This window comes from Bos indicus, chromosome X (assembly GCF_029378745.1).
Source record: "Bos indicus isolate NIAB-ARS_2022 breed Sahiwal x Tharparkar chromosome X, NIAB-ARS_B.indTharparkar_mat_pri_1.0, whole genome shotgun sequence".
Classification (NCBI taxonomy): Eukaryota; Metazoa; Chordata; class Mammalia; order Artiodactyla; family Bovidae; genus Bos; species Bos indicus.
The window spans coordinates 103,856,531-103,881,018 of record NC_091789.1 but is presented as its reverse complement, the minus strand read 5'-3'; the positions used below and the strand labels follow the sequence as shown (position 1 = coordinate 103,881,018).

Here is a 24,488-nt window from a genome sequence, read left to right as displayed (position 1 = left end):
GGCACCCCACTCCAGTACTCTTGCCTGGAAAATCCCATGGACGGAGGAGCCTGGAAGGCTGCAATCCATGGGGTCGCTGAGGGTCGGACACGACTGAATGACTTCACTTTCACGCATTGGAGAAGGAAATGGCAACCCACTCCAGTGTTCTTGCCTGGAGAATCCCAGGGATGGGGGAGCCTGGTAGGCTGCCATCTATGGGGTCGCACAGAGACAGACACGACTGAAGCGACTTAGCAGCAGCTGCAACTGACCATAGGTAGGTGAGTTTATATCTGTACTTTCTATCCTGTTTCATTGACTTATATTTCTGTTTTTTTTTTTTTTTTTTGCCAGTACCATATCGTTTGGATTACTGTAGCTTTGGGGTATAGTCTGAAGTCAGGGAGCCTGATTCCTCCAGTTCTGTTTTATTTCTCAAGTTTTTTTTTTTTTTTTTTTTCTATTTGGGGTCTTTTGTGTCTCCATACAAAATTTAAAGTTTATTCTTCTAGTCCTATGAAAAGTGTCATTGGTAATTTGATGGGAATTGCACTAAATCTGTAGATTGCCTTGGGCAGTATAGTCATTTTGACAGTATTGATTCTTTGAGTCTAAGAACATGGTATATCTTTCCATCTGGTTGTGTCACTTTCTTTTTCTTTCTTTGTGATCCCATGGATTGTAGCCTGCCAGGCTCCTCTGTCCATGGAATTCTCCAGGCAAGAATGGTGAAGTGGCTTGCATTTCTTTCTCCACTGGATTTTCCCAACCCAGGAATCGAACCTGGGTCTCCTGCATTGAAGACAGATTCTTTATCTTCTGAACCATCAGGGAAGTCTATTTTTTTCATGGGCATCTTAGGTTTTGGAGTAAAGTTTTTTTTTTTTTTCCCTAGGTATTATTTTTTCTTTATGATGTGATGGTAAATGGGATTGTTTCCTTAATTTCTCTTTCTGTTCTTCTATTTTTAGTTTACAGAAATGCAACAGATTTCTGTATATTAATTTTGTAATATACATCTTTATCAAATTCATTCATGAGCTCTAGTAGTCTTTTGGTAGCATTTTTAGGATTTTCTAAAAAACTCTAAAGACTGAAAACCACAGTCACAGAACACTAACCAATCTGATCACATGGACCACAGCTTTGTCTAAATCAATGAAACTATGAGCCATGCCATGTTGGCCACCCAAGATGGATGAGTCATGGTGGAGAGTTCTGACAAAATGTTATTCACTGGAAAAAGGAATGACAAACCACTTCACTACTCTTGCCTTGAGAACCCCATGAACATTATGAAAAGGCAAAAAGATAGGACACTGAAAGATGAACTCCCCAGGTCGGTAGGTGCCCAATATGCTACTGGAGATCAACGGAGAAATAACTACAGAAAGAATGAAGAGATGGGGCCAAAGCTAAAACAACACTCAGATGTGGATATGACTAGTGATCAAAGTAAAGTCCAATGCTGTAAAGAGCAATATTGCATAGGAACCTGGAATTTTAGGTCCATGAATCAAGGCAAATTGGAAAGGGTCAAACAGGAGATGGCAAGAATGAACATCAACATTTTAGGGATCACTGAAATAAAATGAACTGGAATGGGTGAATATAACGCAGATGACCATTAATATCTACTACTGTGGGCAAGAATCCCTTAGAAGAAATGGAGTAGCCATCATAGTCAACGTAAGAGTCTGACATGCAACTTGGATGCAATCTCAAAAACGACAGAATGATTTCTATTCATTCCAAGGCAAACCATTCAATACCACAGCAATCCAAGTCTATGCCCCGACCAGTAATGCTGAAGAAGCTGACGGTGAATGGTTCTATGAAGACCTACAAGACCTTCTAGAAACAACACCCCCAAAATATGTCCTTTTCATTATAGTGGACTGGGATGCAAAAGTAGGAATACAAGAGATATATGCAGTAACAGGCTAATTTTGCCTTGGAGTACAGAATGAAGCAGGGAAAAGGCTAATAGAGTTTTGCCAAGAGAACAGACTGGTCATAGAAACACCCTCTTCCAACAACACAAGAGAAGACTCTACACATGGGCATCATCAGATGGTCAATACCAAAATCAAATTGATTGTATTCTTTGCAGCCAAAGATGGAGAAGCTTTAATACAGTCAGCAAAAACAAAACCGGGAGCTGACTATGGCTCAGATCATGAACTCCTTATTGCCAAATTCAGACTTCAATTGAAGAAAGTAGGGAAAACCACTAGACGATTCAGGTATGACCTAAATCAAATTCCTCACGATTATAAAGTGGAAGCGAAAAATAGATTCAAAGGATTAGATCTGATAAAGTGCCTGAAGAACTATGGATGCAGGATCTCCAAGAAAAAGAAATGAAAAAAGGAAAAATGGTTGTCTGACAAGGTCTTAAAAATAGCTGAGAAAAGAAAGAGAAGCTAAAGGCAAAGGAGAAATGGGAAGATATACCCATTTGAATGCAGAGTTTCAAAGAATAGCAAGGAGAGATAAGAAAGCCTTCCTCAGTGATCACTGCAAAGAAATAGAGGAAAACAATAGAATGGGAAAGACTAGAGATCTATTCAAGAAAATCAGAGATACCAAGGGAACTTTTCATGCAAGGATGGGCACAATAAAGGACAGATGCATGGACCCAACAGATGCAGAAGATATTAAGAAGAAGTGGCAAGAATACACAGAAGAACTATACAGAAAAGATCTTCATGACCCAGATAACCATGATGGTGTGATCACTCACCTAGAACCAGACACCTGGAATGTTCAAGACAAGTGGGCCTTAGGAAGCATCACTACAAACAAAGCTAATGGAGCTGATGGAATTTTTACTGACGTATTTCGAATCCTAAACGATGATGCTGTGAAAGTGCTGTACTCAACATGCCAGGAAATTTGGAAAACTCAGCAGTTTCCACTGCACTGAAAAAGGTCAGTTTTCATTCTAATCACAATGAAAGGTAATGACAAAGAATGTTCAAAGTACCACACAATTGCCCTCATCTCACACACTAGCAAAGTAACGCTCAAAATTCTCCAAGCCAGGCTTCAGCAACACGTAAACCAAGAACTTACAGATGTTCAAGCTGGATTTTGAAAAGGCAGAGGAATGAGAGATCAAATTGCCAACATCCGTTGGATCATCAAAAAAGCAAGAGAATTCCAGAAAAACATCTACTTCTGGTTTATTAATTATGCCAAAGCCTTACATGTGGATCACAACAAACTATGGAAAATTATTAAAAACATGGGAATACCAGACCACCTGACCTGCCTCCTGAGAAATCTGTATGCAGGTCAAGAAGAAAGAGTTAGAATTGGACATGGAGAAAGAAGGTGAAGATGGCGGCGGCCAGGGTGGGGGTCCTGGGAGTCCGATGGCTGCAAAAGGCAGCCCAAAACGTGGTGCCACTGGGTGCACGGACAGCCTCCCACATTACCAAGGACATGCTCCCGGGACCCTATCCCAAGACCCCAGAAGAACGGGCTGCCGCCGCCAAGAAGTATAATATGCGGGTGGAAGACTACGAGCCATACCCAGATGATGGCATGGGGTATGGTGACTATCCGAAACTGCCTGACCGCTCACAGCAGGAGAGGGATCCATGGTATGACTGGGACCACCCAGACCTGCAGTTGAACTGGGGTGAACTGATGCACTGGGACCTGGACATGTATATCAGGAACCGTGTGGACATGTCCCCGACTCCTGTTAACTGGAACCTCATGTGTAAGCACCTCTTCGGCTTCGTCGCCTTCATGCTGTTCATGTTTTGGGTAGGGGAGACTTACCCCGCCTACCAGCCTGTGGGGCCAAAGCAGTATCCTTACAATAATCTGTACCTGGAACGAGGCGGCGATCCCAACAAAGAACCTGAGCCAGTGGTTCACTATGAGATCTGAGGAGGCTTCATGAGTGTTGTGTTCCCTAACTGACTCCTTCAATCCTAGAAATTTAAGTTTAATGAAATCCTTAATAAAACTTAGTGCTGTGGTAAAAAAAAAAAAAAAAAAAAAGAATTGGACATGGAACAACTGACTTGTTCCAAATTGGGAAAGGAGTACGTCAAGGCTGTATATTGTCACCCTGCTTATTTAACTTATATGCAGAGTACATCATGAGAAATGTTGGACTAGATTAAGCACAAACTGGAATCAAGATTGCCAGGAGAGATATCAATAACATCAGATACGCAGATGACACCACCCTTATGGCAGAAAGTGAAGAACTAAAGAGCCTCTTGAACAAAGTGAAAGAGGAGAGTTAAAAGGTTGGCTTAAGACTCAACATTCAGAAAACTAAGATCATGGCATCTGGTCCTATCACTTCATGGAAAATAGATGTGAAATAGTGACAGATTTTATTTTCTTGGGCTCCAAAATCACTGCAGATGATGAATGCAGTCATTAAATTAAAAGATGCCTGCTCCTTGGAAGAAAAGTTATGACCAACCTAGACAGCATATTAAAAAGCAGAGACATTACTTTGCTGACAAAGGTCCATCTAGTCAAGGCTATGGTTTTTCCAATAGTCATGCACAGATGTGAGAGTTGGACTATAAAGAAAGATGAGTGCCGAAGAATTGATGCTTTTGAACTATGGTGTTGGAGAAGACTGTTGACAGTCCCTTGGAAAGCAAGGAGATCCATCCTAAAGGAAATCAGTCCTGAATATTCACTGGAAGGACGGATGCTGAAGCTGAAACTCCAATACTTTGGCCACCTGATTCGAAGGACTGACTCATTTAAAAAAATCCTGATGCTAGGAAAAATTGAAGGTGGGAGGACAAGGGGATGACAGAGGATGAGATGGTTGGATGGCATCACCGAATCAATGGGCATGAGTTTGAGGAAACTCTTGGAGTTGGTGATGGACAGGGAGGCCTAGTATGCTGCAGTCCATGATGTTGCAGAGTCGGACACGACTGAGTGATTGAACTGAACTTAGGATTTTCTATGTATGTATCATGTCATCTACAAACAGTGATAGCTTTACTTCTTTTCTAACTTGGATTCCTTTTATTTCTTTTTCTTCTTGATTCCCATAGTAGGACTTTAAAAACTATCTTGAATAAAAGTGATAACAGTGGACATCTTGTCTTGTTCCTGATCTTAGAGAAAATGCATTCAGTTTTTCACAGTTGAGTGTGATGTTAGCTCTAGATTTGTCATATATGGGTTTATTATGCTGAAGTAGTCCATGGAGTCCATAGAGTTCACAAAGAGTCGGACACAAACACATACATACATACACTACTATGCAGAAGTAGGTTCTCTCTATGCCCACTTCCTGGTGTGTTTTCATCATAAATGCATGTTGAATTTTGTCAAAAGTTTTCTTTTGTACATATTGCAGAAGATGATCATGTGGTTTTTATTCTTTAATTTGTTTATATAGTGCATGACACTGATTAAGTCTGTGAATATTGAAAATTCTTTGCATCCCTAGGAAAACTCCCATTTGATCATGGTGTATGATCCTTTCAATATATTGTTGAATTCAGTTTTCTGGTATTTTGTTGAAGACTGTTACATCCATGTTCAGCAGTGATATTCACCTGTAATTTTCTTTTTTTTTCCTTTGGTATCCTTGTTTGGTTTTGGTATCAGGGTGATGGTGGTTTGAAAAAAACAAATGAACCAATCAAAAAATGGAGAGAACACCTAAATAGACATTTTGCCAAAGAAGACATACATATAGCCAAGAGGCACAAGAAAAGATGTTCAGCATTGCTAATTATTGTTGTTGTTTAGCTGTGAAGTTGTGTCGGACACTTTTGTAAGCCAATGGATTGTAGCCTGCCAGGCAATTCTGTCTATGGGATTTCTCAGGCAAGAATAGTGGAGTTGGTTGCCATTTCCTTCTCCAGGGGATCTTCCTGACCATAAGGATTGAACCCCATCTCCTGCAAGTCTCTTGCATTGCAGGTGGATTCTTTACCACTGAGCCACTGAGAAATGTAAATCAAAACTACAATGAGCTATCACCTCACAACAGTCAGAATAGCCATCATCAAAAAGTCTTCAAACAGTAAATGCTGGAGAGGGTGTAGAGAAAAGGTAACCCTCCTACACTGTAGAAACTGGTAGAGCCACTACAGAGGATAGTATGAAAGTTCTTTAAAAAACTAAAAATAGAGCTACCATGTGATCCAGCAATCCCACTCCTGGGCATATATCCAGAGAAAACCATGGTTCAAAATGATACATGCACCCAAATGTTTGTTGCAGCACTGTTTACAATAGCCAAGACAGGGAAGCAACCTAAATGTCCATCTACAGATGAGTGGATGAAGTAGAGGTGGTACATATGTACAATGGAGACTCAGCCATTAAATAGTATGAAATAGTGCTGTTTTTGGCAACATGGGTGGGTCTGGAGATTATTTGACTAAGTGGAGTAAGTCAGAGAGAGAAAGACAAATATCATATAATATCGCTTATTTGTGGAATCAAAAAAAAAGAGAAAGATACAAATGAACTTATTTATAAAACAGAAAGAGACTTGCAGAGACAGAAAATGAAGTTTTGGTTACCGGGAATGAAGGGTGGGGGTGGGAGGGATAGATTGGGTGATTGGGATTGACATATACACACTCCTATATTTAGAATAGATAACCAACAAGACCTACGGTATAGCAGAAGGAATTCTGCTCAATATTCTGTAATAACCTAAATAGGAAAGTAATTTGAAAAACAATAGATATGTGTATAACTGTATCACTTTGCTGTACATTTGAAACTAACATAACATTGTAAATCAAGTATAGTCAAATATAAAGTTAAAAATTAAAAAAAGAAACAAAAGAAACTATAGCTTTGTATTTCAAAATCTACCCACCACTGGCTGGCTCTGTTGCACATGGTTTTTCAAACCTCCCTTACCCCAGAAATCACTCATCTTTTAAAGGGACCCCTCAACTCTCCTCCCAACACAGGAGGTGATCAGCTTGGGAGAAGGAAAGATTAAAGTAATAATTACCCACTTATCTATTAAAATTGACCCAGTTCTGCAAAAAAAAAAAAAAAGTTTGTTTGTTTGTAACTGCTATCCCTTCTGCCAAGACTATCCCTCTATCCATTACTGGAATGGAGCTCTTCAGTTAGCAAGTATTTCATGGAACAAACTAAAGGCTTTTATGCTATTGGTGGGCAATGCATGGTAAAAACCAGTTAATGATCCCTTACATATGAGACAGTATCAGCTAAGACAAGGCGCTGAAGGATTATGGCTTGACTTAAAGAATGGGTACTGATTCCTCATATCTCACCTTTCAGTTCCCTGGTACGACCTGTGCTCTAAAGCCACTACTAATAAGTGGAGGCTAATTATAGACTATAGAGAGTTGAACAAGGCTGTTCCCTTTTTTAGAGCATCCCTACCAGATATCTTCACCTTAACATTCAAAGAAATATAGATAAACAGTTTGAAGTAACAGACTTGACTAGTATTCATTAAAAATATTGCAGGAGAGAAACAATTCATCAGAGGTCAGACACACAAACCATAATCGCAGAAAACTAGTCAATCTAATCACATGGACTGCAGCCTTGTCTAACTCAATGAAACTAAGCCATGCCACGTGGGGCCACCCAAGATGGGCAGGTCATGGTGGAGAGGTCTGACAAAATGTGGTCCACTGGAGAAGGGAATGGCAAACCATTTCAGTATTCTTGCCATGAGAATCCCATAAACAGTATGAAAAGGCAAAATGATAGGATACTGAAAGAGGAACTCATCAGGTTGGAAGGTGCTCAATATGTTACTGGAGATCAGTGGAGAAATAACTCCAGAAAGAATGAAGGGATGGAGCCAAAGCAAAAACAATACCCAGTTGTAGATGTGACTGGTGATAGAAGCAATGTGCAACGTTGTAAAGAGCAATATTGCATAGGAACCTGTAATGTTAGGTCCATGAATCAAGGCAAATTGGAAGTGGTCAAACAGGAGATGCCAAGAGTGAAAGTCAACATTCTAGCAATCAGTGACTAAAATGGACTGGAATGGGTGAATTTAACTCAGATGACCATTATGTCTACTACTGTGGGCAGGAATCCCTTAGAAGAAATGGAGTAGCCATCATGGTCAACAAAAGAGTCCAAAATGAAGTACTTGGCTGCAATCTCAAAAACGACAGAATGGTCTCTGTTCATTTCCAAGGCAAACCATTCAATATCACAGTAATCCAAGTCTATGCCCCAACCAGTAATGCTGAAGAAGCTGAAGGTGAACGGTTCTATGAAGACCTACAAGACCTTTTAGAACTAACACCCCCAAAAGACATCCTTTTCATCAAGGGGACTGGAATGCAAAAGTAGGAAGTTAAGGAACACCTGGGGTAACAGGCAAATTTGGCCTTGGAATACGGAATGAAGCAGGGCAAAGGCTAATAGAGTTTTGCCAAAAGAACACACTGGTCATAGCAAACACCCTCTTCCAACAAAAAAAGAGAAGACTTTACACATGGACATCACCAGATGGTCAACACCAAAATCAGATTGTTTATATTCTTTGCAGCCAAAGATGGAGAAGCTCTATACACTCAGCAAAAACAAAACCGGGAGCTAACTGTGGCTCAGATCATGAACTCCTTATTGCCAAATTCACACTTAAACTGAAGAAAATAGGGAAAACCACTAGACCATTCAGGTATGACCTAAATCAAATTCCTTATGATTACACAGTAGAAGTGATAAATAGATTTAAGGAACTTGATCTCATAGATGGAATGCCTGATGAACTATGGATGGAGGTTCGTGACATTGTACAGGAGACAGGGATCAAGACCATCCCCGTGGAAAACAAATGCAAAAAAGCAAAATGGCTGTCTGAGGAGGCCTTACAAATAGCTGTGAAAAGAAGAGAAGCAAAAAGCAAAGGAAAGGAAAGATAAAGCATCTGAATGCAGAGTTCCAAAGAATAGCAAGAAGAGATAAAAAAGCCTTCCTCAGTGATCAATTCAAAGAAATAGAGGAAAACAACAGAATGGGAAAGACTAGAGATCTCTTCAAGAAAATTAGAGATACCAATGGAATATTTCATGCAAAGATGGGCTCAATAAAGGACAGAAATGGTATGGACCTAACAGAAGCAGAAGATATTAAGAAGAGGTTGCAAGAATACACAGAAAAACTGTACAAAAAAGATCTTCATAAGCCAGATAATCACGATGGTGTGATCACTCACCTAGAGCCAGACATCCTGGAATGCGAAGTCAAGTGGGCCTTAGAAAGCATCAGTACGAGCAAAGCTAGTGGAGGTGATGGAATTCCAGTTGAGCTACTTCAAATCCTGGAAGATGATGCTGTGAAAGTGCTGTACTCAATATGCCAGCAAATTTGGAAAATTCAGCAGTGGCCACAGGACTGGAAAAGGTGTTTTCATTCCAATCCCGAAGAAAGGCAATGCCAAAGAATGCTAAAACTACCACACAATTGCACTCATTTCACATGCTAGTAAATTAATGCTCAAAATTCTCCAAGCCAGGCTTCAGCAATATGTGAAGCGTGAACTCTCAGATGTTCAGGTTGGTTTTAGAAAAGGCAGAGGAACCAAAGATCAAATTGCCAACATCTGCTGGATCATCGAAAAAGGAAGAGACTTCCAGAAAGCATTTATTTCTGCTTTATTGACTATGCCAAAGCCTTTGACTGTGTGGATCACAATAAACTGTGGAAAATTCTGAAAAACATGGGAATACCAGACCACCTGATCTGTCTCTTGAGAAATCTGTATGCATGTCAGGAAGCAACAGTTAGAACTGGACATGGAACAACAGACTGGTTCCAAATAGGAAAAGGAGTACGTCAAGGCTGTATATTGTCACCCTGCTTATTTAACTTATATCCAGAGTACATCGTGAGAAACGCTGGGCTGGAAGAAGCACAAGCTGGATTCAAGATTGCCCGGAGAAATATCAATAACCTCAGATATGTAGATGATACCACCCTTATGGCAGAAAGTGAAGAGGAACTAAAAAGCCTCTTGATGAAAGTGAAAGAGGAGAGTGAAAAAGTTGGCTTAAAGCTCAGCAATCAGAAAACTAACATCATGACATCTGGTCCCATCACTTAATGGGAAATAGATGGGGAAACAGTAGAAACAGTGTCAGACTTTATTTTGGGGGGGCTCCAAAATCACTGCAGATGGTTATTGCAGCCATGAAATTAAAAGATGCTTACTCCTTGGAAGGAAAGTTATGACCATCCTAGATAGTATATTCAAAAGCAGAGACATTACTTTGCCAAAAAAGGTCTGTCTAGTCAAGACTATGGTTTTTCCAGTGGTCATGTATGAATGTGAAAGTTGGACTGTGAAGAAAGCTGAGCGCTGAAGAATTGCTGCTTTTGATCTGTATTGTTGGAGAAGACTCTTTAAAGTCCCTTGGCCTGCAAGGAGATCCAACCAGTCCATTCTAAAGGAGATCCGTCCTGGGTGTTCTTTGGAAGGACTGATGCTGAAGCTGAAACTCCAATACTCTGGCAACCTTATGTGAAGAGTTGACTCATTGGACAAGACTCTGATTCTGGGAGGGATTGCAGGCAGGAGAAGGAGATGACAGAGGATGAGATGGCTGGATGGCATCACCGACTCAATTGCCAAGAGTGTGGGTGAGCTCTGTGAGTTGGTGATGGACAGGGAGGCCTGGTGTGCTGCGATTCATGGGGTCACAAAGAGTCGGACACAACTGATCGACTGAACTGAACTGAACTGAACAATCCGTCTTCAGCTTTCAGGGTCGAAGGTATCTTTTCTTGTTTGCCTATGGTATATGTAAATAATCTTGTAATAGTACATGTGCTTTGCAGATAGGACCTAGATCCCTGCTGCACATCCCACTAGAAATTTGGCTCTGACATTATATTGATGACATCCTCCTCACTGAACCTGACCAACACTCTGTTTTATAGACCATCACAACTGTGAGCAAACTTGTCACAGATAGGGGATGTGCAAATATCCTGCATAAGGCATAAGACCTCTTCCAATCTGTTGACATTTTGGGACTACATTTGGAATTCAGAAGGGTAAACTATTTCCCAACCTAGTAAAAGACAAGCTCCTAGCACTTCAATCTCCCATACTGGTAAAGAAGGTCGAATATTGGATAGGAATGTTTGGACTCTGACTTTAATACATTTCTTATCACCAATATTTGCTGGTCCCCAGCTATCATGTCACCTGGGAATATCTGCTTCTTAGTGTGTATCTGAGCAACAACAGGTACTAGATAAACTAGTAGGGTAGACCTCAAAATTGGAAGTTTCTTGACACGTGATTTTGCTTCATGGATCCTCTTGACCAGACAGATAAATGTCTACCATGATCTTTAGGGTAAGCAAAGTCCCAAACTCAGCCCATAAGTATTCACCACAAGAGAGGAAACTCCTAGTGGTGTATTAGGCATTTATCAAAATGAAGCTCTTACTAGAGCAGAGGCTTTCACTCTGTAGACCAATATTCCTACTATGACCTGAGTAATGGAAAAAGTTCCCTGAAAAACTGGATCAGCAATAGAGGTTTACTAATTAAAATAGAAGTGGTATCTGCAAGATTAGGCTAAATCCAGTTCTACTGGAGTGTCACAATTCCATGAAGAAACAACAGTCACAAACCTTGCCACTGAGGTTAACTTGTCAAACCCCCAAGAAATGTCTCTGACTTTTGCTAACCAAGGAATTAAGTAGGAGTCATCAGCACTCATGGAACAAGAAAAGCAATAGTATTTCTTTGCTGATGGATTGAGCATAGAGCATAAGGTGGCCAGGAAGTTCAATGCATAAAATTTACCCTTTTTAAACACTCCGATTTTCAAACAGGGATAGACAAAAGTATCCAATTGGCTAAGCAATATGCAATACTTCTAGCAATAGAGCATGCCCTTGACAGACATTTTCCTAAGATTCATATTTTCACTGATCCCTGGTTGATGGCTTGTGTGCTAACTACTTGATCAAGGCTGGAAAACACAGGCTGAAACATTTGGGGGTAAACAGTTCTAAAAATCACCACATTGGCTACCACTCTGAAGATATTCATGCATCATACCTTGTCTCATATCAAACAAGACACAGATGGGGCACAGTATAATGCTGAAGCTTACTAACTCATCAAAGCAGCAATTCAGGTAACCACTTAAAGAAGGGACAGTTCCCAAAACTTTGGGAGGAGCCACCCTACTACTTCCATTTGTAAGCATACCAGAAGTCAGTCAAGGCATTTGGGTATCATGGGGTTGCAAAAATAGATTGTTAATAGAGGAGTCAAATCAGCAGAGAAACATTTACACAAAGCTATTATGGATTGTACCATGTGCCAGAAATCTAGACTCTGGGCCTGTGGCATGGGAGGAGAAATTTATAGTAATGACCACATCAGAACTAGCAAACCAGTTTCACTGGGCCTCTCCATGTAGCAGACAGAGCCATTATATATGTGTTAACAATGATGGATACCTACAGAGGTCTTCTATTGGCTTCCCTATGCAAAGATAAAATTCTAATGTTGTGAGGGGTTAACAAAACAACTTTTACAGTCTTTGGGTGTGCCACAGTTACATAGTTCAAAGCACCCACTTCATCATAAAGCAAATGTAACAGCGGGCACTACAAAATAATATTGCTTGGGTTTTTCACCTACCCCATTGTCCTATGACAGCAGATATCATAGAAGGAAATAGTGAGCTTTTAAAACAAGGGCTCCTGAGAGATCTTAGAGGACAGTGGTCCTCCAAGTGGCCAAAACTACTGCACATAGTCTTGCTTACATTAACTCACCCCCACACCCTTATGGCATAACTACACTATGTTGACATCTTTGACAAATGAAGGGAACACCAACAGAGATGCTGCAACCCTTGCTGATATATACACTCACAACAGATACAACCCAATTACCACTTTTCTTGGACTTGGGAGTCCTGATATTGCTATCTACAGCAAAGTAATATCTTCCCTGTACTTTCACCCTTCTCTTCTCCCTCATAGAAAAATCCAGAGCCTAGTTACTTCCCCATCAGTCGTGACAAGGACCTAACTTGAACCATTGATTCTGGGACCATCCTCAGCTTGTGGTCACTCATGACTCAATGCAAGCTAAGCAAACCACCTACCATTGTCTGGAGATATGACTTCATATGCTGCCCACTAAAAGTACTGTGGAACAAACCAGAACTTACTTCCAACATCTAAGAGGTTAGAACTAATCACCCCTGGACTGAATAATACCATTTGGGTGATACCCAGTGTGCAATCATATTCCTTAGTGCTGGCTGCAGGTGACATCTAACTTTAATCCCTACTCTGTTGCTGTGCCACTCCTACTATCACCAGTGTCAACTACACATTGATCACCTAACCCTGAACCATACATTCCATGGTTGACAAAGTATGTCTGTAAATAGCATGCCACATACACACCATTGGAAACACACAACATGGGTCAGATTGAGGACAACAGAGACCATGCTATTACTATCTGGGTCAGTCAATCCCACTAACGCAATCACAAACATCAATACTGAGGCTAATCCTCCTCCTCAAGTCTAGTCTACTACATCAATAACACACATTCTGACTAAGCCAACTTTAAAATATCACTTATGACTCATAAATGACTTGTAAGCCCTACGTGCTAACTTTTACTTCAAATCAGATGAATCTAACTATTATTAAGGCCATCTAACAGAGCAGCAGGTCATGACCTATTGGGTTTTATTTAAGGAATTCCTAGAAATAGTATGTACCTAATACTACAATCAGTATGCTCGAGATTGGTGTAATCAAATAAAAAATGCTGTAATGCAGAGTCAATACCAACAAACTCTGTGGGATTACAGAGATAAAATTATAGTTTTTATTATTCCGTGGCAGGATGATGAATGTAGAAACCTGCCAATAATGTACATTCTTACATTACATTATGGGGCTATAGGCCCATTTTTTCGTGTAACATTAATTATAATATTCTCTTTCCCCCTCCATTATGAGTCTTATTTATTGAAGCAGAGAGAAGCTGTACTAACCATATGACCAAGGGAACTGTACCAAAAACTTCTTCCTTGACCACTAATTAATATATTATATGGAAGGCAATGTATACTATATAGCCTAAGTCAAGGCATATCTAAAAAACTGGGGAGTATTACCAGCTTGGAGTTTCCCTGGTGGCTCAGCAGTAAAGAATCTACCTGCAATGCAGGAGGCACAGGAGATACGGGTTCAATTCCTGGGTCAGGAACACCCCCTGGAGGAGGGCATGGCAACTCATTCCAGTATTCTTGCCTGGAGAATTCTAAGGACAGAGGAGCCTGGTGGGCTACAGTCCATAGAGTTGCAGAATTGGACACAACTGAAGCAACTGAACACACACACATGCATAATCAGCTTGGGAATTCTTCCCTAATCTAACCTCACAGGACCAACTGCAAATTTTATATAATACAGATGCAACGCTGCCTGCCCATAGTAAATAGCCATAGCTCTTGGGTATCACTGAAAAGATAATTCTTATGAAAATCATACTTGATCCCATATAAAGATCTAGCCTCTCTCTACATGGGAATCCCCAATCAAATTGACATCTATGTGTTTATGGCTGTTACAAAATCTGCTGGGCCTACAAAGGTCACTGTTAGAAGGATTTGGAAAATACTTGAGGCAAATTAAGACCCAAAGGTACTCTTCTGGGGTCCTAAAAAACATACACAACCCACCTTTGAGGAGATAGAAATGATTATGAGAAAGAAACCTAGTAGCAAATTTAGCATGGGAAGAAATTTGTTGGTTTGGTTACACCACTACTCCCAAGGGTCCACTATGAGGTTATTAAAGCTATAGAAATGCCTGTCCTAGAGAGATTTCCCCTAGAACACAAGCAATGGAGCAGCTGGTCCTGCACTGAAATACAGCAATGTTGTGATAAACAGAGACAGAAATAGGCTAAAGTGTACAATACAATTGGTGTCTATTTTTGAAATAATGTGCCCACCCATGAGGATCCCATGTTGTAATGTCCCATAATTTAGGATCTAATTTGGTGTCTTATTAATAAATTAATAACTTAAAAAAAAAAAAAAAAAACAAAAACTTCTGAGTGCACCTGTGAAGCTTATCTCACAATTGTGGAAACATATTGTTTGCCACTGTTAACTGGCAAGAAACCAAAACACCAAAGTATACCAATATAAAAGAGGAGGAATATAGTTATCCATAAAACCCAACCTTCATATAGGTTTAGCCACAGAAATAAATAAGATGGCAAATTTAACCACATTCTGAGGTTGCTTCCAGCAACCTAATTTTAGTACACACAACATATTAACTTTTCCCTAGCCCAGCTCACACATAAACCTTACTTATCAAGATGCACCTATTCCCCTAACCAGTGATACTCAACAACAAAACTGAGAGGCTTATCTCACATAGGTAAATGGACAATGGTGGGCTAAGACCTTTACCAATTTAGCTGACCTAGGTGCTGAATGTAAGGTGGAAAACATACATGTTTGTTTGACTATCATGTTATATACACCCAAACCTAACTAGAGAACTGTTGCAGTCCTGTAACCCATCCTCAGTCATGTTTACTGCAGTTCAGCCAGTAGTTCTATCCACTGGTAGAGCTGAGCCAGTGGCCCTATCTGGCTGGGGAGATAAGTGGGTAGATCTACCTGGTTCTGATACTAGAAAGCCAAATCAGCTATTAATTTCTTTCTGTAGCTCCACCTGTGTAGGGAACCAAATGCAAAGCTTTGTGTGCTGCTGAATATAGCCACTAGTCCCACCCGACCAGGAAGCCTAACTAGAGAATCCAGAAAGCCTCAACGCCCATCCTAAAGTAATACTTGGGCAGGGAACCAAGACAGCAGTCTTGCCAAATTGTATAGACTCTGCCTTGCATAACCAGGGAACCTTATCAGTGACCATGGACAGTCTAAGAATCCAGCCTATGGTACCACCAGGTGACGAAGCCTAGTCTACAGGCAACAGAGGTCAGCCAATAGCTGTGCTCAGGCAGGAAGCCCAGCCAGGCATGTCACCCCATCATAGAGCATAGCCTGCAGCCTTGTCTCATGAGGGAGCCTAACCAGCTACCTTGCTCAATTGCAAAACAATACGTAGCCCCTCCTACCTGTAGTATACAGCTGGAGTCCTCTCCTGAGCCAAGGCCCCAATCAGAAAACTTGTTGAGCAGCAGGATGTTGTTGTTTAGTCACTAAGTCATTTAAGTCTTTGCGACCCCATAGACTGCAGCATGCCAGGCTTCCCTGTCATTTACTATCTCCTGGAGTTTGCTCAAACTCATGTCCATTGAGTTGATGATGCCATCCAACCATCTCATCCTCTGTCAATCCCTTCTCCTCTGCCCTCAGTGTTTGCCAGCATGAGGGCTTTTTCCAATGAGTTGGCTCTTGGCATCAGGTAGACAACATATTGGAGCTTCAGCTTTAGCATCAGTCTTTCTAATGAATATTCAGGGTTGATTTCCTTTAGGATTGACTGGTTTGATCTCTTTGCAGTCCAAGGGACTCTCAAGAGTCTTCTCCAGCACCACAACTCAAAAGCATTAATTCTTCGGTGCTCAGCCTTCTTATGGTCCAGCTCTCATATCCGTACAAGACTACTGGAACAACCATAGCTTTGACTATATGGACCTTTTTCAGCAAAGTGATGTCTCTGCTTTTTAATACACTTTCTAGGTATGTCACAGCTTTCCTTCCAAGGAGCAAGTGTCTTTTGATTTCATGGCTGCAGTCACTGTCTGCAAGTGATTTTAGAGCTCAAGACAATGAAATCTGTCACTACTTTCACTTTTTTCCCATATATTTGTCACAAAGTAATGGGACCAGATGTCATGATTTTAGTTTTTTGAATGTTGAGTTTTAAGCCAGCCTTTTCACTCCCTTCTTTCTATTCATCAAGAGGCTCTTTAATTCCTCTTCGTCTTTATATCATTAGAGTCATATAATCTGCATATCTGAGGTTGTTGATATTTCTCCCAGCCATCTGGATCCCAGCTTTTGAGTCATCCAGTCCTGCATTTTGAATGATGTACTCTGCATATAAGTTAAATAAACAGGGTGACAATATACAGCCTTGACGTACTCCTTTCCCGATTTTGATTTTGTTCTATGTCTAGTTCTAATTATTGCTTTTTGAACTGCATACAGATTTGTCAGGAGACAGATAAAGTGATCTGGTATTCCCAGCTCTTAAGAATTTTCCATAGTTTGTTGTGATCCACATGGTCAAAAGCTTTCACATAGACAATGAAGCAGATGTTTTTCTGTAATTTCATTGCTTTCTCTATGATCCAACAAATGTTGGCAGTTTGATTTCTGGTTCCTCTGCCTTTTCTAAACCCAACTTGTACATCTGAATAGAAACATACCTGACTACCAAACCCAGCATATGGCCCATTCTACTCTGCAGCACAGTCTGAATCTCAGCTTGTTTACATAGCACTGCCTGCATATCTGTTCAGCACTGAAGTCCTGCCAGTGGCCCCACTTAAAAAGAGTCCAGCCAGAAGCTCTGTCTAGTTGGGCATCACAACCTAAATCTCTACTCAACCAGGACTGATTGTGGAGCAAAGCCTATATCCCTGCTCAGTTGAATAATTCAACCAGTGGCATCACACTAAAAGGGAACAGAGCCAGTGACCCTGCCTGAACAGAGGTGACTGCAGAACCCATCTAATGGCCCCATATTACTGAGGAACACAATCAGCAGGGCCCCTGAACAGGAAGCCTAAGTATCAGCCCTGCTTAAACATGAAGCCCAGCCAATAATCTCATGCAACCATGGAGCTGAGTTAGTAGTGTACCTGCCACTCTCAGAGTTCAGGCAGTGGCTTCACCCTAATAAAGAACCCAGTGGGAAGCCCTGTATGCCAAAGGATGCTACAGCTGAGCCATCTAGAACCTCAAGGTATGCTGATAACTGAAGGAATATCCTTGTTGAAGAGAATCTGTGAAGTCTGGGAGAGGAGACTGCTTACTCAAATGTATAGATACCTACAAAAGGAATCAAGGATCATGAAGAATCAGGTAAACATGACACTACCAAATGAAAGTAACAAAGTTTTACTAACTGACCCTAAATAAATAGAGATCTGTGAAATGTCTGGTAAAGTATTCAGAATAATCCTCTAAAAATTTCAGTGAAAAACAAGAACACACAGAGAGCCAAATAAAAACAGGAACATAAAAATCCATGAACACAATGAGAAATTTAACAATGAAAAAGAAACCATTAAAAAAAAGCATATGCTAGAGGAGGGTCAAAATTGCATTTACAATCAAACCCCATACCCACCAGAGAGGCTCAGAAGGCTCAAACAAAACCTTGTGCACACCAGGAGACCCCACAGAGACTGAGCAAGACCTGCCTTTGAGTGTTTGAGGGTCTCCTGCAGAGGTACTGGTCAGCAGTGGCTCTGGATACAGCAGAGCTGGGTGTGGCATAAGCCCTCTTGGAAGAGGCTGCCATTAACTCTACTGTTGAGCTGTCAAAACTTGTACAGGACTGGGAAAACAGACTCTTGGAGGGCACAAACAAAACCTTGTGTGCACCAGGACTCAGGAGAAAGGAGCAGTCATCACACAAGAGACTGATCCAGACTTGCCTGTCAATGTCCAGGAGTCTCCGGTGGAGGCGTGGATCAGCAGTGGTCTGCTGCAGGGTCAGGGTCACTGAGTGTGGCAGTACCTGCACAGGACCTTATGAAGGAGGATGACATTATCTTCATTACCTCCCCCATAGTTTGGTCTCAGGTCAAACAATAGGGAGGGAACACAGCCCCACCCATCAACAGAAATTGGATTAAAGTTTTACTGAGCATGGCCCTGCTAATCAGAACAAGACCCAGTTTCCCATACAGTCAGTCTCTCCCATCAGGAAGATTCCATAAGTCTCTTATCCTTATCCCTCAGAGGGCAGACAAAATGAAAACCACAATTAAAGAAAACTAATTAAACTGATCACATGGACCATGCTGCTGCTGTTGCTGCTGCTAAGTCGCTTCAGTAGTATCTGACTCTGTGCGACCCCATAGACGGCAGCCCACCAGGCTCCCTGTCCCTGGGATTCTCCAGGCAAGAACACTGGATTAGATTGCCATTTCCTTTTCCAATGCATGAAAGTGAAAAGTGAAAGTGAAGTCACTCAGTCGTATTCGACTCCTAGCGACCCCATCGACTGCAGCCTACCAGGCCCCTCCGTCCATGGGATTTTCCATGCAAGAGTACTGGAGTGGGTTGCCATTGCCTTCTCCGCACATGGACCATAGCCTTGTCTAACTCAATGAAACTATGAGCCATGCCGTGTAAGGCCAACCAAGACAGATGGGTAATGGTGGAGGGTTCTAACAAACTGAGGTCCACTGGAGAGGACAATGGCAAACCACTTTAGCATTCTTGCCATGAGAACCCCATGAACAGTAGGAAAAGGCAAAAAAAAAAAAAAAAAAAAAGACACTGAAAGATGAACTCCCAGGTCAGGTAGGTACCGATTATGCTACTGGAAAGAATGGAGAAATGACTCCAGAAAGAATGAAGAGATGGAGCCAAAGCAAAAAGGATGCCCAGTTGTGGAGGCAATTGGTGATGTAAGTAAAGTCTGATGCTGCTAAGAACAATATTGCATAGGGACTTGGAATGTTAGATCCATGAATCAAGGTAAATTGGAAGTGGTTGCAAGAGTAAACATTGGCATTTTAGGAATCAGTGAACTAAAATGGATTAGAATGGGTGAATTTAACTCTGATGACCATTAATTACATCTACTACTGTGAGCAAGAATCCCTTAGAAGAAATGGACTAGCCCTCATAGTCAACAAAAGAGTCCGAAGGCAGTACTTGGATGCAATCTCAAAAATGACAGAATGATCTCTGTTCGTTTCCAAGGCAAACTATTCAATATCATAGTAATCTAAGCCTATGCCCAAACCAGTAAGGCTGAAGACACTGAAGTTGAATGGTTCTATGAAGACCTATAAAACCTTTTAAAACACCCCCAAAATATGTCCTTTTCATCACAGGGGACTGGAATGCAAAAGTAGGAAGTCAAGAGATACCTAGAGTAACATGCAAGTTTAGCCTTGGAGTACAAAATGAAGCAGGGCAAAGTGAAACAGAGTTTTGCCAAGAGAACACACTGATCATAGCAAACACCCTCTTCCAAAAACACAAGAGACGACTTTACACATGGACATCACCAGATGGTCAATACCTAAATCAGATTGATTATATTCTTTGGAGCCAAAGATGGAGAAGCTCTATACATTCAGCAAAAACAAGATTGGGAGCTGACTGTGGCTCGGATCATGAACTCCTTATTGCCAAATTCAGACTTAAACTGAAGAAAGTAGGGAAAACCCCTAGATGATTCAGGTATGACCTAAATCAAATCCCTTACAATTATACAGTGAAAGTGACCAATAGAGTGCCTGAAGAACTATGGCTGAAGGTTAGTGACCATGTACAGGAGGCAGTGATGAAGACCATCCCCAAGAAAAAGAAATGCAAAAAGGCAAAATGGTTGTCTGACGAGGCCTTACAAATAGCTGAGAAAAGAAAGAGAAGCTAAAGGCAAAGGAGAAAAGGAAATATATAGCCATTTGAATGCAGAGTTCCAAATAATAGCAAGGAGAGATAAGAAAGCCTTCCTCAGTGATTACTGAGCCCCAAAAGTTTGAACCCTTTTGACATCAAAAGCAAAGGCAATGAAAGCAAAAATAAAGAAATGGGACTACATCAAATTAAAAAGTTTCTGCACAGCCAAATAAATCATCAGTAGAATGAAAGGTAACACATCCACTGAAAGAAAGTATTTTCAAATAATAAATTTGATAAGGGATTAATATCCAAAATATATAAGGAACTCATGTAACTCAAGCCACCAACAAAAAACAAAGAACCCATTTAAAAATGAGCAGAGGATCTGAATTGCCACTTTTCCAAAGAAGATATACAGATGAGCTACAGGCACATGAAAAGATGTTCAGCGTCAGTAATCACCAGGGAAATTCTAGTCAAATACACATTAAAATATCACCTTACACATTAGAATCACTATTATCAAGACAAGAAATAACAAGTGTTCCAAGGATGTGGAGAAAATGGAACAATTGTGCATTGTTGGTATATTAGTTGGACCACTATGGCAAACAGTACAGAAGTTGCTCAAAAAATTAAAACTAGAACTATCAGATCTAACATCTCCACTTTTGTGTATATACCTGAAAGAAATAAACTCACTATTTCAAAGAAGTATCTGCACCCCTTGCAAGAAATGTTTACCAAAGACCTAGAAGAACTAAAGAACAGAGATGAATAATACACTAGAAGGAATCAATAGCAGAATAACTGAAGCAGAAGCATGGAAAAATGATCTGGAGGACAGAATACTGGAAATCACTGCCACATAATAGAATATTAAAAAAAAAAATAACAATGAAAAGATATGAGGACTGCCTAAGAGACCTCTGGGACAGCATTAAATTCATCAACATTCACATTATAGCGGGTCTCAGAAGGAGAAGAGAGAGAGAAAGAACCTGAGAAAATATTTAGAGATAATAGCTGAAAATTTCCCTAATATTGGAAAGGAAACAGTGAATCACGTCCAGGAAGCACAGAGAGTCCCAGGCAGAATAAACCCAAGGAGAAACACACTGAGACACATAAAAATCAAACCAACAAAAATTAAAGACACAGATAAAATATTAAAAGCAACAAGGGAAAAATGACAAATAACATACAAGGGAACTCCCATCAGGCTATCAGCTGATTTCTCAACAGAAACTCTACAAGCCAGAAGAGAATGGCATGATATATTTAAAGTGATGAAAGGGAAGAACCTACAACCAAGAATACTCTGCCCAGCAAGACTTTCATTCAGATTTGATGGAGAAATCAAAAGCTTTCAAGACAAGCAAAAGTTAAGAGAGTTTAGCACCACCAAACCAGCTTTACAACAAATCCTAAAGGAATTTCTCTAGGCAGGAACCACAAGAAAATGAAAAGGTCTACAGAAAATAAAGCCAAAACAATTAAGAAAATGGTAATAGGATCATATATATCAACCATTACTTTAAATGTAATTGAATTAAATGCACCAACCAAAAAACATAGACTGGCTGGGTAGATAAAAACATGTGTATGTATGCACTCCCACTGACCAGATCACTCAGTCTGACCCTCCCAAATTATATGTAATTATTTTATATTGTTAAGTTAATTATGTCTCCATTATGATTTGCAATTGTAATTATCTTTTACTTTTTGTCTGGATATTGACTGTGACAACTGGTAAACATCTTTTACTACTGTTATTATGTAACCATTTTACTCACTTAATACCATTCATTGTATCATGACTGGTCAACAGAAAAACAGTAGAATTCTATATCACCAAAACTAGTATCTAACAGAAAAACCTGCAATCACTTTTTAAAATAAAGATGCATAGCAGAAGTATGTCAACATTTTTTGAAAAATAGAAATGATCAGGAATTTTTTTTCTTCAGAGCTCCAGATATGTTTCAAATGAGCAGTCATGTTTAAAAACAACTGGACTATATGATGTTGTTTTACTTTTATCTAATATGTTTCACTTTTTATATTTCATATTCAGTGCTGCTATTTCATTTAGTTTATGTTCTCCAATTTCTCCATCTCTTCTTTTTTTTGGATGTTCTTTCTCAAGACTTTATCAAGTGTAGTGGAAAAGCTTTAGTATACATATATATATATAATATATACATTTTAAAAAACATGACTTTTTGCTTATCTAAAAAATTTATGACATTTTGATCCTGCTTGTTTGACTTAGTACGAATAGAATGACACATTTCTAATTAAAAATATATATGCAATAAGCAACAAAGGTTTACTGTATAGCATAGGGACCTATAGTCAATATCTTATAATAACCTATGATGGAAAATAATTTCAAAAATATTATATGTGTATTTGTATAACTGAATCACTTTGCTGTGCATCTGAAACATTGTAAGTCAACTATACTTCAATAATATATATATTTAAAAGCAACAAAAACGACAAAACAAAAACAACAAAAAAAGACATATCTGTATCATCTCTATGTTCACTGAAGCATTATTTACAATAGCCAAGACATGGAAATAACTTGTTTCCATCAATGGATAAATAGATAAAGAAAGAGTGATATGTATACTAAGTGGAATATTGGAGGAAGAGGAAGGAAGTGTTAATCACTCAGTCATGTCTGACTTTTTGCAACCCCATAGACTGTAGCCTGCCAGGCTCCTCTGTCCATGGAATTCTCCATGCAAGAATACTGGGGTAGGTAGCCATTTCCTTCTCCAGGGGATCTTTCTGACTCATGATTGAACCTGGGTTTCCTGCATTGCAGGTGGATTCTTTACCATCTGAGCCACCAGGGAAGCCTTCCACTGACTAATTTCACTTAGCATAATGCCCTCAAGTTCATCCATGTTGTCACAAATGGCAAGATTTCCTACTTTTTATGACTGTATAATGTTATTCAACAACCTCCAATATGCAGATGACACCACTCTAATAGCAGAAAGCGAAGAGGAACTAAAGAGTTTCTTGATGAGGGTGAAGGAGGAGGGTGAAAAAGCCAGCTCAAAGCTCAATATTAAAAAAACTAAGATCGTGGAATCCGGTCCCATCACTTCATGGCAAGTAGAAGGGGAAAAGGTGGAAGCAGTAACAGATTTTCTCTTCTTGGGCTCTAGTCACTGCAGATGGTGACTACAGCCATGAAATCGGAAGATGACTGCTTCTTAGAAGGAAAGCTATGACAAACATAGACAGTGTATTAAAAAGTATAGACATCACTTTGCTGACAAAGGTCCATATAGTCAGAGCTATGGTCTTTCCAGTAGTTATGTATGGATGTGATAGTTGGACCATAAAGAAGGCAGAGTGCCAAAGAATTGAAACTTTTGAACTGTGGTGCTGGAGAAGACTCTTGAGAGTCCGTTGGACAGCAAGGAGATCAAACCAGTCAATCCTAAAGGAAATCAACCCTGAATATTCATTGGAAGTACTGATGCTGAAGCTGAAGCTCCAATACTTTGGCCACCTGATGCAAAGAGCTGACTCACTGGAGAAGACCCTGACACTGGGAGATTGAAGGCAGAAGCAGAAGAGAGGAACAGAGGATGAGATAGTTGGATGACATCACCGAGTCAATGGATATGAACTTGGGCAAATTCTGGGATATGGTGAGGGACAGGGAGGCCTGGCGTGTTACAGTACATGGGGTCACAAAGAGTCAGACATGGCTTGGTGACTGAACAACAACAATATTGTTCAGTCATGAATATCTATAGTAAGTAATATTATTCAGTCATAAAAGTAGAAAATCTTGCCATTTGTGACAACAAAGATGAACTTTGCAGGCATTATGCTAAGTGAAATAAGTCAGTGGAAGAAAATACTGTATGCTCTTACTTATATGTGAAATCTTAGAAAACTTAAATCTAG

General features: G+C 40.1%; 1 protein-coding gene and 1 pseudogene across 2 annotated transcripts in view; one reads left to right on the top strand and one right to left on the bottom strand.

Moving 5' to 3' along the window:
- MTMR8 (myotubularin related protein 8) overlaps positions 1-24,488 on the bottom strand; it is a 287,800-nt gene that overhangs the window by 28,222 nt on the left and 235,090 nt on the right. The window lies entirely within an intron of this gene.
- On the top strand, positions 3,320-3,971 carry LOC139181055 (NADH dehydrogenase [ubiquinone] 1 beta subcomplex subunit 8, mitochondrial pseudogene; annotated as a pseudogene).